The following is a 13,734-nucleotide window of genomic DNA, read 5'->3' on the forward strand; positions in this document are numbered from 1 at the left end:
TCACACAATTGATTCTTTTAGAATTCAATATCCTCAACTATATATAATTCATTATATGGATGACATTCTTTTAGCCGGAGCCGACGAGGTAACCTTACATCAAGTTACTATGCAGGTTGTCTCGGCCTTACAAGCTCGAGGCCTCCGCCTGTCCCCCGAAAAGATTCAGGTCTGCCCCCCTTACCTGTTCCTAGGTTTTGAATTATTCCCCAACAAGGTCCTCTCCCAAAAAGTACAGATCAGAAAAGATTCTCTTCAATGCCTTAATGACTTTCAGCGTCTTCTAGGCGACATTAATTGGCTTCGCCCATATTTAAAACTCACCACAGGACAGTTAAAACCCCTATTTGACATCCTGCAGGGAGATACTGACCCAACCTCTCCCCGCTCCCTAACTAAAGAAGGGCAGCAAGCACTCGATTTAGTCGAGCAGGCCATAAATGCCCAGGCCATTGGCTACTTCTCCCCAGATTCCCACCTGTACTTCATTGTCCTCCCCACCCCCTTTTTGCCCACGGGACTCTTTTGGCAAGGCAAGCCTCTTTTTTGGGTTCATCTATCGGCTTCCTCCCCTAAAGTCCTTCCCACCTACCCTTACTTAGTAGCTAAAATTATTCGATTGGGGCGAGAAAACTCCCTTAAACTCTTTGGAAAAGATCCAGATATCATAATACTCCCTTACAATGCTTCCCAAATTCAGTGGCTAATACAGAATGATGATGACTGGGCAGTTAACTGTACATCTTTCCAGGGCAAACTAGATAATCATTGCCCCCCTGATAAACTAATTCAGTTCCTCTATCGGACACCTGTAATATTTCCCAAAAAAAACAAGAGTCTCTCCCATTCCAGGAGCCGTCTTAGTCTTTACCGACAGCTCCTCCTCAGGCACCGCGGCCTATAGCATTAATGGCCAGGTCCGCAGTTTTCCCACCGGATTCTCCTCTGCTCAACTGGTTGAGTTAGCAGCCTTAGTTGCAGTCTTCAAATACGTAGATCAGTCACCATTTAACTTGTATACTGATAGTTCTTATGTTGCTCATGCTGTCGCCACTTTAGAAACTGTGCCTCATATTCGGCCCTTCAACAATACCACTCAAATGTTCCAGCAACTACAAAGACTCATTCACTCCTGTTCTGCGCCCTCTTTTATAGGCCATATTCGTGCCCACACTGGCCTTCCTGGGCCTCTAGTAGCTGGAAATAATCTTGTTGATCAGGCGACTCGCGTTGCAGGCGCTGTTCACAATATCACTGTTGATCCTGTCTGCGCTGCACGCCAGGCTCATGATTTACACCATCTCAATGCCCATACCCTCAGGCTTAAATTCTCTATTACTAGAGAACAGGCCAGAGAAATCGTCCGCCAATGCAGGGCTTGTTTTACCCTTCTCCCTGAGCCACACCTAGGAGTCAACCCTCGAGGCCTGATCCCTGGGGAGCTCTGGCAGATGGATGTCACTCATTACCCCCCTTTCGGAAAGCTTAAATATATACATGTCTCTATAGATACTTGCAGTGGATTTATCTTTGCTTCCCTACAAACAGGCGAGGCCACCCGCCACGTTATCAGCCATGTTATAGCCTGTCTCACCTCCCTCCCTCAGCCTAAAGTTATTAAGACTGACAATGGCCCGGGGTATATCAGCTCCAATTTCAAAAGTTTTTGTGCTCAGTTAGGCATCAAGCATATTACAGGCATTCCATACAACCCTCAGGGCCAAGGTATTATAGAGAGAGCTCATCAGACGTTAAAAAATATGCTCTCCAAACTACAATCGGGAGGAGGAATTTTGTACCCTTTAACAGGTAATTCCAAAACCCTACTTAATCATGCCCTGTTCATTTTAAACTTTCTCACCTTTGACACTGCCGGTAAAACGGCCGCCGACCGCCTTTGGCACCCATCCACCATGGATACTTATGCACAGGCCTTATGGAAAGAGCCGCTTACAGGCAAATGGCTGGGGCCTGACCCTGTCCTCATATGGGGAAAAGGACATGCCTGCATCTATGATACCCAGGCAGAAAACGCCAGATGGCTACCAGAGAGAGCGATTAAGTTATATAACCCACCCAGGGAATCCCCTGAGAAGAATTCTTAATTCTGTTCTCTTCCAGAACTACAATGACTCCCCGAAAAAAGGTGCTGCCTCTCCTATGCCTGATTCTAGTAGTGACCAAGAGCACCATCACAACCAACATCCATCAGATCTACAACTATACATGGCAGTCACAGGTAGACGCAGCCACACAAAAATCGGTCTCCGTGTTTTACCAACGGCTAGAACAAAGAGGCTCCAGAGAAGACCTCCATACAGAGTCTCCCCATTCAGCCACAGAGGGTTTAAATTTCTCAGACCTTGCCTCAGACATGGAACACAGTTGGTTCCAAAGGCTGTGGAGACGCCCATGACGGGATTATCGCGATGCCGTATACCAGGTGCACACCTCGCCAGCTGTGAGGTAACTCCATGACGGGAATATTGTAGGTCCATGCCCGGGGGCACACTTCATAATCAGAAGTGCCGGAGCTGGATGCCACCTACATAGCCTAAGACAGAGGCCTCACCTTCACATTAATCGCCAGATCTTATGTTTGGGGTGCTGGTCGCGGAAGCACATCGCGTAGCCTAAGACAGGCTCTCCACCAACTTATATAAACCTCCCTCATATTAATAAAGAGAGGGGGAGATGTTAGAGGCAAGGACCCTCAAAGACCCTCAACTCCCCTGTGACTTGTCCTACGCACGAACTTTGCCCTGGAAAATTCCAGCTATAGCTCCAAGAAGAACGCAGTCCATGACGTGCTGACCACGGAATGCTCCAGGATGTGTTGACTGCAAATGTTCCGGTTGGAGATGAGTAATCAGTCAAAAACAAGATACGATAAGACACTGATTAGGGCTAATCAACCCAGACCCAAGCCTCATCATCACTACTCTATTTTTTGTTTTGACTTCCTTGTTTTTGTATGCCTATAAAACCTACTAAAAATCTAAGTAAAGCAGACCTTGACAACCATTTGCTTGGTCTCGTTTCTCTCTCTCGCTCATCTCTTTCAGGCACGGTCCCCCTCGCCCCCGCGAGTAACAGAAGGTCCCGAGGGCCGGGACAGGAGACCAGCCAGGACAATGGTGCTTCTCTTGGCCACACCTGGCAAAGCTTTTCAATGGTGAAGAATTGTTGGAAAGCGGCAGAGCCACTCTGTATCTATTCTGTGTAGGTTGTGGGTTTTGCATAGTAAACAATTCAGAAAATTCCATGTGGTTCCAGAGTATGAGATCTGCTCTGCCCAAGATGTAATCAAGCAGATGAGCAGAACTGGCAATTACTACCAGGATTCTGGTGCCTAGGCTGGGCAGAATTAGCAAGCAGCATCCTTTATGGAGAATATCCTGAACAAGATCTATTGCTATGTGATGGTGCCAACTCGAGAAAGCAGAAGAAAAGGAAAGAAGGAAGGAAGGAAGGAAGGAAGGAAGGAAGGAAGGAAGGAAGGAAGGAAGGAAGGAAGGAAGGGAGGGAGGGAGGGAGGGAGGGAGGGAGGGAGGGAGGGAGGGAGGGAGGGAGGGAGGAAGGAAGGAAGGGAGGAAGGGAGGGAGGAAGGGAGGAAGGGAGGGAGGAAGGAAGGAAGGGAGGGAGGGAGGGAAAAAGCCACTTAAAAATGTTGAATTATGAAGTGGGGATGGTTAATGGGTACAAAAATTACAGTGAGATAGTTAGATTGAATGAACATTATTTGATAGTACAACAAAGTGACCATAATCAACAATAAGTTAGAGTATACTTTAAAATAACTAAAAGAGTGGGATTGGAATGTTCCTACCATGAAGAAATGATAAATGCCTGAGGTGATGGACACCCCAATTACCCTGATTTGATTAATTCACATTGTATGTCCATATTGAAACATCACATGGATCCTATAAAGATATACAACTATTATGTCCCCATAATAATAAAAAATAAGTGTTGAATTACTATTCATACCATTGCCAGCTTTATGTGTGCCCTCTGGGAAACATCCAACTTTAAGATCAAGAAGATACACCATGAGCAAATTGTCAGTCTATAGATTGTTTAAAATATTATTTCAAAACCAAACTATAATGGAGTTGATTTTAAGTCTCTTACTGAACCCAAGTAAAAGAAACCATGAAGCGAGTATTATTTAACATTCTAAAGGCAATCTTCTTACAACTGGTGTTTGGGATAATTAAATGTTCACAATAGAAATTTCAATGCCACATGGTGATTCAGTCTCCACAGTAAAATCTTAATAATTTAAATCCCACTAATGCACACAAGAACTGAGCTAAACTTTACCTCTGTACCATCTATGAGGAAACAGACTGCTTAGCAAATTAAATATGAATAAGGATTAAAGTAGGTTATTTAACTTATCCAGAAAGCAAAACACTTCTTAACAGCACCATTCACATTAAAAGTACTAATTACACTAAAAATTGAAAATTATGTTAGTGTATATGTTACTGGTTAAAACTTCACTTATTTTAAGATACAGTATCAAGAAATTCAGGTCACATGTCCTTATTTTAAATTAGTGAACTTTATATCCTCTTGGGCAGATTCTAGGTCTGGCTAAGACCCATACAAAAGAGAAACTGTTTAGTAAGAGCTGTCCTTGAGTTAATACAAATGATGGTTCTGTCTAGTAATTTCTTCTCAGGCTAACTTGCCATAGGAATGAAGTCTCTGTTTTCCAACACTTCTTTGGAAACCTACTTCTAAAAGGCTGACATGTGGCAACTGTCAGACTCCCACCGGAATTCTGGTTCCCCGGACGTCTGAAACTATTTTTAACCAGCTTTGCTCATCTTTCACTAATAAACGATTTCTCCTGCTGCAACTCATCCGTTTTACTAAGTGCAGTCCACATGCAGGCGTTTGTTCTCGTGGTGTCCGCTGTGCCGTTTGGTCTCCTCTGTGTGATACTGTCAGTGACACATTAAGGAGCCTTTCTTCTGCAGTGACACCCGCGTCCCCCGCACTCAGCCGCGGGGCCTGTGTGAGCCGAGCTCGGGGGTTAATTGCCCCCCTGTCCTCAGAAGCTGGTCAGCCCTTCTCAAAGGTCTTTCCTGCTGGCTGAAGTAGGGGGAGGCCCACCCTGCCCGCAGTGCTCAAAAGGAAAGAACAAAGGGAAGGAAATGGCTGGTACTTCGTTTTCTGTGGGAATGGCAGGAACAGGATGGCATTAAATATATCTGCAAGCTTCGTTGCTTCCTCAAATCTGTCAAAGGGTAATTGAGGTGCATTAAATCCTGTTGGAAAGAAACGGGAAGGTATTGAGCTTTCCCTGCTCCCCAAATCAGGGGCACCCCCAGCAAAAGAATCTCTTTCCATGACATACAGACACATTAGAACACATCATGACCAAAAACACAGGGAGTGACAATATCACTAACGATCAAGGAAATGCGAACCAAAATCACAGCGAGCCGCCACTTCTCACACATGAAGATGGCTACTATTTAAAAACAGAAAAAAAAAAACAAAAACCAGACAGTAACAAGTGTTGGCAAGGATGTGGAGAAATTAGAACCCCTGTGCATTGCTGGTAGGAATGTAAAATGGTGCAGCCACTAGGAAAAACAGTATGGCAGTTCCTCAAAACTTAAACATAGACACCACATGACCCAGCGATTCCACTTCTGGGTATATGCCCAAAAGAACTGAAAGCAGAGTCTCCAACAGATGTTTGTACACCCATGCTCATAGCACCATGACACGCAAGAGCCAAAAGATGGAAACAACCAACTGTCCACCAACAGGTGACCAGATAAACAAAAATGGGGGTATAGCCACACAATTGAATATTATTCAGACATGAAAAGGAATGAAAATCTGACACAGGCTGCCACATGGTTGGACCCTAAAGATATTATGCTAAGTGAAAGAAACCAGACACAACAAGACGAACACTGTATGATTCCATTTCTACCGGGTGCCCAGAGGAGTCAATTTCTTAGAGACAGAAAATAGAATGGTGGTTACCAGGGGCTGTGGGGGAGGGGGCAATGGGAGTTATTGTTTAATGGGTACAGAGTTTCAGTTTGAGATGACAAAAAGTTCTGGAGATGGATAGTGGTGATGATTGCATGACAATTTTTATGTACTTAGTGCCATGAAATCGTACACTTTAAAAATGGTTAAAATGGTACACTTTATATGTATATTTTTACCATGATAAAAACAATGTACAAAGAACAAACTTGAGCAACGGGGCAGAAAGGACTTGATTGAGCTTCATGCCTTTTGCAAAAGGAAACCTTACATGGGAAATTGCTTTCGCCTATCCCTTAAAAAGTCAAAACTTCATCTGCCCTTCATTTTTACTGGTTGGAAAATCTTTCAAGGAGTGAATTTGTTGCATAGAAAAATCTTATTGTAAAATCAGATAAGAATGTTTAAAGATTCAGGACATCAAAGGAAATCGCATAATTCTATGGCTAACCCAGATAATCCTTTTATTTGTTTGTTTTATTGGCATAGCCCACGTCAGTGGTTTCCCCTGAGGAGGCGAGCACGTGGCTGGAACACCTGGAGGGCCGTGTCCTGTGCCAAAGCTACGTGGGGTCCAGCCACTGCTGGAGCCACCAAACAGGAAGATGAGCCAGCACAGAGCACGTTGCCTCAATGCCAGCAAGGAGAACAGAGCTGTGCCAGGGTCAAGGTGCACCTGGGCCACTGGGCCACAATCCAGGCTTGCTAGGTGAGCACGCCTGGGCTGGGCTTGTTATTTCTTAATTAGTTGTGCCCTGCTTTCTCTGTGACTGCTTGTTCTCTGCTTTAAAGAGGCCAGTCCAGTTGGTACTAAAGTAAATTTACCTCTTACCTTTATTTTCTAAAAATAGCTAGTGATTTTTAAAACTGTGGAAGAAAATGAAACCTCTTGGTAACAACTCTTGTCAAAAAAGCTTCTAGGCTGGGCGCGGTGGCTCACGCCTGCCTGTAATCCTAGCACTCTGGGAGGCCAAGGCGGACGGATCGCTCAAGGTCAGGAGTTCGAAACCAGCCTGAGCAAGAGCAAAACCCTGTCTCTACTATAAATAGAAAGAAATTAATTGGAAAACTAACATATATAGAAAAAAAATTAGCTGGGCATGGTGGTGCATACCTGTAGTCCCAAGCTACTTGGGACGCTGAGGCAGGAGGATTGCTTGAGCCCAGGAGTTTGAGGTTGCTGTGAGCTAGGCTGACGCCAAGGCACTCACTCTGGCCTGGGCAACAAAGCGAGACTCTGTCTCAAAAAAAAAAAAAAAAAAACTTCTATCATTGCAAATCGCCATAGTGGCATTAGTCAGAAAGAGAAAGCTTTCAAGTAGTATGATTCATTTATTCTAGGCAGAATACTATAGCACGCTACATAACACAGGTCTAGAACGTGTTTCACCTTGTTTGAAGAGCATGCAGCTCTAATCTCATGATGCAGAAACATGCACCATTCCATATACTTCACAGAGCTCTCTATTTAAGTAATTGAGATGGAAAAATCTTTAAAGTGCCATGTTTGGGCCCAAGAAACTAAGGGACTTTAAAAAAGTGTATTGGCATGATGGTAGCCTAAGAAAATTGGAACAATCATTTTTGGTGAGTAAAATTACTATCCTCCACTGGGTGGTTTTTCAAGTTTTCATTAGAGGCCTCAGCCAACACAAATAACTTTTCATCTTTGTGACGTGCAGCAGAATTTCACACTCAGCTTTCTGTCAACATCCACATCAGCATCAAGATAGGATTGTTGCTTCAGCTTTCGTTTGGTCCTCTGGCTTGGGGAGATTTTTGCTGTTTTTGCAGAAATTTAAATGACCAACACTCTTTAAAAAGCAAAAAAAAAAAATTGTCCGTTTCCTTTCTTTAAAATAACACTTTGAATAATGGTGACAAGGGTGTAGATTTAAATGTTGGTCCTCTGAGCAAGGGGCACTGTCCCTGAGAATTGAAGGCCCACAAAGAATTCGCTAGGATAGAAACTGAAGTCTTCCACTTCTGGCACTATTGTAGATAAGCTGCTCTGGACAGCCTGCCCTCTGAAATAACTCAAGCTGGGTTATTTTCAAGCTGGGTAAGCTGGGTAAGGTTTTTAAAAATCATTGAAGATGCATCACTAAGCTGGCAATAAAGAAAGGAAGCCACAGAGACCAAACACAAAACGCAGGCAGGAACGCAGAGACTCCAGCAAACACTGACGCTGGCTGTCACCCTGGGAGCAGGGGCCAAGCTCCGGGGACTCAAAGCTTCTGCTTTGACAGATGGGTGATGTGCAGGGACATAAAAAGACCCAGGCCCGCCCAAGGTGGGAATCTGTTAAAAGACCCTACATAAAGCTAGGATGCCACAGGACTACTCTCATTATAAGGGTCTGCCAGAAATAAACCTGCCTTACAGATGGAAACCTCAAGGGAAAAAGCTGCTCCCAGCTTGGCTCTGGTTGGAAGGGGGGAAAACTCTACTCCAAACAGTTATAGCCAAAAGCAGACTCTTCTGCAGATTCACTGCCTAAATCCACCCTACCTGTGTCATCCTATAAACTTCAAGCTACTAATGTATGTAAAAGCATCATGGATTGGTAATGCCACCAGTAGTCTAGAAGAAGGCAACACAAACACTTGCTAAATATACCAGAAGGAAGTATCTATCAATCCTCAAAGACTTACTACTAACAAGGCATGAACTTACAGTCACACACACGTACACTACAAGAAAATAAGCCACCAGGTGCAAGGGCCAGCAGAAACAACACATAGCAAAATCAAATCCGCAATAATTTTAGATGTTGGACAAAGACTAAAAATTAAGTACTATTTAATTATTTGAAGATATAAAAGACATTCAAAGTATCAATAAGAGACAATAAAAATAATAGAGATGGGGAAAGGAAAGAAATATTTGTTTTATTCATAAAATATAATAATGAACATGTAAAACTTAAGGGACTTACTAATAGCAGATTAGGCCCAGTTTAAGAAAGAAATCGGGAAACTGGAAAACCGATTTGAAGAAGTTAACTCAAAATGCAGCATGAAAAGACAATAAAATGAAAACTATAAGAAATTAATAAGAGTCCTAGAGACTAGAATGAGATCTAATACACATCTAAATGCAGTTAACTGATAGAACAGAGAGAACGAAGGAGAGGGGGTATTCAAAGAGAGAGAGTTTCCAAAATTGTTGAAAGATACCAATCTTCAGATTCCAAAACGCAAACGAAGTATGATGGATATATATTGGAGCCATGTTGTTCTCTGCTTAAAAGTAATAGCCATCCATTGAGTGCTATGTGCCAGTCATTGTCATGGTGTTTTATAGATGGAGTGACTTCACAGTTGCAGACGTAGGCATGCAAAAATGTGTCTTTACCTTTATAAAATTCAATGCAACATTCTGTCTCCAAGTCCTACTCTGTCTGAGGGAGGTGCTTCATCCAGTTGCTTCCACATGAACTCGGTCCATCTGAGTGACCTCTCAGTCAATTCCAACCTGTGACTCAGTCACTTCCAGGTTGAAATTTCCCTCTCTCTTCTTTCCCAGCCCTTCTTGCCCAGAGGTGTGGCGTCATCAGCTTCCGTGTTGAATCAGAAGTTTTCCACCCTGGCCTCAAAGGTGTGGGGTGGGGCCCTCCGCAAGGCTGGAGACCCCTGATCTAAGCACCTCATCCCGTCCGGCTCTCACCCCCAGCGGCGAACAGCGGCCCTCTCAAACCAACGTGCGCACGCGCTGGCTGGGATCTTGCTCAACTGTAGACTCTGATCCTGGAGGTCTGGGGTGGGCCAGAGATTCTGCATTTGCGACACACGCCCGGACGATGCTGGTGCTGCCGGTGGGGGGACCACACTTAGAGTCAGTCGCACGGGTGTGCAGAACCGACTCCACGTTGAAATGACACGCGGAGTGTCTCAGCTCGGGCCCCCATAACAAAGTACCATAGACTGGGGCGCTTATAAACCACAGAAATTTATTTCCCACAAGTTCTGGAGGCTGGAAGTCTGAGATCAGGGTGCCAACATGCTTGGGTTCTGGTGAGGCCCCTCCTCCGGGTTGCAGGTGGCCAGCTTTCTCCTTGTGTCCTCACGTGGCAGAAAGTGAGCTAGCTCTCTGGCCTTTTCTTAGAAGGGCACTAATCCCACCAAAAGGGCTCCACCCTCATGGCCTAATCACTTCTCAAAGGCTTCATCTCCAAACACCATTACACTGGGATTAGGGTTTCAACAGATGAATTTGGGGGGTCCACTGCAGGGAGCTTTAAAGCATAGTCATGCCTGGATATCCTGGCCAGAGATTCTGGTTAATTGCACGGGAGTGTGGCTCAGCACTGGGAATTTTAGAAGCCCTCAAGACTGAGAACCTCTGCCATAAACGATGACCTAGGAAATCTACTGATGCTGACTCTATGCCCCTTTGGCTCTCTGGTTCTAGGGATCTACTTAGATGGCAGTCACCCATTCTAAGAACCCCTGCAGGCCCAGAGGCCCCTCACTACCATTTTCTGTCTCTCACACTTGGCTAACTTCTTCCTCCCACTGGGGACCCTGGGGACTTAGAGACATGCAGCAGCCCCACCCCCTCATTTGGGAGCTGCAGGGGCTGCAAGGCAGTGGGCACTCGCTCACTCACGCTCACCATCCTTCTGCCAAAGGACTCGGGCTTCCTGACGGTCCTGTGGAGAGGGGGCTTCTCCACACTCAGATCCCCCAAACTTCACATTGCAGAGGCTCCTGGGGCCTGTCCCTGCCCTCTCAGACTTGCCCCCTGGCAGGACAAGGAGGCCCAGGTCTGAGTCTTCTCGATGTTTCCTCCCACCCTCACCCTCCTCTTCGGGTCCCGGAGAGGCCTCTCTACCCCGCTGGGCGTAGAAAGCAAGACAGATCTCTTCTCCCTGTTCACACCCCTTTCGTATCTGTCCTCTCACAACATCAAGGGGCTTTTACATTTAAAAGCAAAGAAGTTGGCACCGAGACACAGACAGTGGGTGTGTCACCTGAGGACACTCGGTGAGCAGGGGAGGAGCCAGAAGCCGGGAGCTCGCCTGCCACCCCCTCCAGGGTGGCCCCAGCAGCCTCCCCGCCACCCTCCCCATCAGCTCGCCCTATTTCTGAGCTAACACCTGGTGCCTTTAAATCAAACAAGGGTCCTCCACACGGCGCTCGGGTGCTTCAGAAGGCCATTCTTCTTCAGAATGGAGAAGGAACTGGAGTCAATGGGCAGGGACAAGAACAGGTGCCCAGATGCTCTCTCGCTTTCCTGTCCCCAGTCTTTTTGCCTCGCGCACTCCTACATGTATGCAGAGAACAGAGGGAATTCTCCTCAGAATCTTCTAGCCCTGTGAAGCAGTGAACTTAAAAAAATTTTTAACTCTATTTTCAAAACATTAATGAGTTAATCATGGCCTAAAAAAACAAATCTCAGTTCTAAAAATCAAAATCTCTGAGAAAGCCTCCATTCTGGTGGTAAGTGCTCCTGATGCTCTCTCATATATCAAAAATATGACATAAAATGGAGATGTGTCAACTCGAGACCAGAGGCGAGAGGTAGCCTGGCAGCCATATTAAAAGCGACTACTTGGCGTTACTGATCCGTATTCCTTTTACAGTCGAGTGAGATTGTCAGGCTCTCATCAACAATGACACAAATTCAGCTGTGACTCAAAGATATTTTTACAATTTGTGTTCTTAAATATATTTTGGTTTACTTGAGGCGAAGAGAGATGTTGGGTAATCTCTGCTGTGTCTACACAAGGCAGATGTTTTAGGCTGAGCAATACAGCGTGGCTGGGAAAAGCGTGTGTGTGTGTTTGTGTGTGTGTGTGTATGTGTGTGTGTGTGTGTGTGTGTGTGTGTGTGTGTGAAAAAAAGGGGTGAAAAGCAGTCTGGTAGTAAGCTCGGGTTGGCTCAAGGATTCTCATGCTGACAGCAGCTAACAAAGTCAGTGAAGCACTCTGGGTCCACAAAAGACTCCCCTCGTTGTTGCCAGAGAGACAGAGGTTATTCTCTATGCTTTCATGAGGTCAGAGAAATGATTTAGTCATAAGGCTCTCCTTCCTACAATGCCCAAAGTGTTTATTAAGTGTTCAATGGAAATGTTAAACATTAACATATTTAATATTCACAGTATAAGTATCCGTGTGCCAGAATTTATGTCTCTTCAGTGATTACAACTTTAAATGTCTCTCAGGTGTGGTGTGATCAAGAACTATTAACAAGTGCTAGTGAAAAGAAACATCTTTGTGTCTATAAAGCTTTACAGAAGTTCAAAGCATGTTTCTTCTATCTTACACAGCCCCTTAAAATACATATATTTCTTGTTTAAGACATTTCTCTTATTAAGAATTAAAGAACTTCCATGTGAAATGAAAATCAATGTGTGCATGTGACAATGGGTGTTGATTAATTCTATCTGAATTCTGTTGCTGAATTTAGGATCAAACTGTGACTCAGGAGAGGATGATGGGACCACAGGCGTTGTGCTGGGAACTGCCTACCTATGTTGGGATTCCAGTGGCTTTTCCACAGGCCTTTACCTTTTCCCTCCATTTCAAAAGCTGGAAGGAAAGCTAGGCATGGTGGCATGTCCCCGTAATCCCAGCGACTAGGGAAGCAGAGGCAGGAGGATCGATTAAGCCCAGGAGTTTGAGATCAGCCTGGACAACATAGCAAGACCCCATCACATACAAACAAAAACAAAAAAGCTGGAAGGAAATGGAGATTGACTGATGTTTACGGTGGGCAAACCTTTCCTAGGCACCATTTTGAGGAGAATGAATTACTCCTAATCTGAAACTTCTGAAGCTCGATACAGTTGACCCTTTAACAACATGGGTTTGAACTACAAATGTCCATTTATTTGCAGATTTTTTTCAATAAAAGCTACTGCAATGTGTCTGCCTTTCCTGCCTCCCTTTCCATCTCCTCCACTTCTTCCACCTCTGTCACCCCAGAGACAGCAAGACCAAACCATCTTCTTCCTCCTCTTCAGACAATTCAACATGAAGACAACGAGGATGAAGACCTTTATGATGATCCGCTTCCACTTTATGAAGAGTAAGTATATTTCTCTTCCTTATGATTTTCTTAATGACATTTCCTTTTCTCTAACTTACTTTATTATAAAAATGTAGTATAGGGCCGGGCACGGTGGCTCACGCCTGTAATCCTAGCACTCTGGGAGGCCGAGGCGGGCGGATTGCTCGAAGTCAGGAGTTCGAAACCAGCCTGAGCAACAGCAAGACGCCATCTCTACTATAAATAGAAAGAAATTAATTGGCCAACTAATACATATAGAAAAAATCAGCCAGGCATGGTTGCGCATGCCTGTAGTCCCAGCTACTTGGGAGGCTGAGGCAGGAGGATTGCTTGAGCCCAGGAGTTTGAGGTTGCTGTGAGCTAGGCTGATGCCACGGCACTCACTCTAGCCTGGGCAACAAAGTGAGACTCTGTCTCAAAAAAATAAATAAATAAAAATGAAATATATAATAAATATACAAAATATATGTTAATCGACTGTTTGTATTATCGGTAAGACTCCCAGTAATTAGTAGGCTATTAGTATTAATAGTTAAGTTTTGGGAAAATCAAAAGTTATACAAGAATTTTCAACTGTGCAGAGGGGTCAGCATCCCTTACCCCCGTGTTGTTCAGGGCCACCTATACACCCAATGTCCCTCAGTTTAACAACTATCTGCTTAATCACAATGGTTCAACCCTAACTGACATG

The sequence above is a fragment of the Microcebus murinus genome, chromosome 15 (assembly GCF_040939455.1).
Source record: "Microcebus murinus isolate Inina chromosome 15, M.murinus_Inina_mat1.0, whole genome shotgun sequence".
NCBI lineage: Eukaryota > Metazoa > Chordata > Mammalia > Primates > Cheirogaleidae > Microcebus > Microcebus murinus.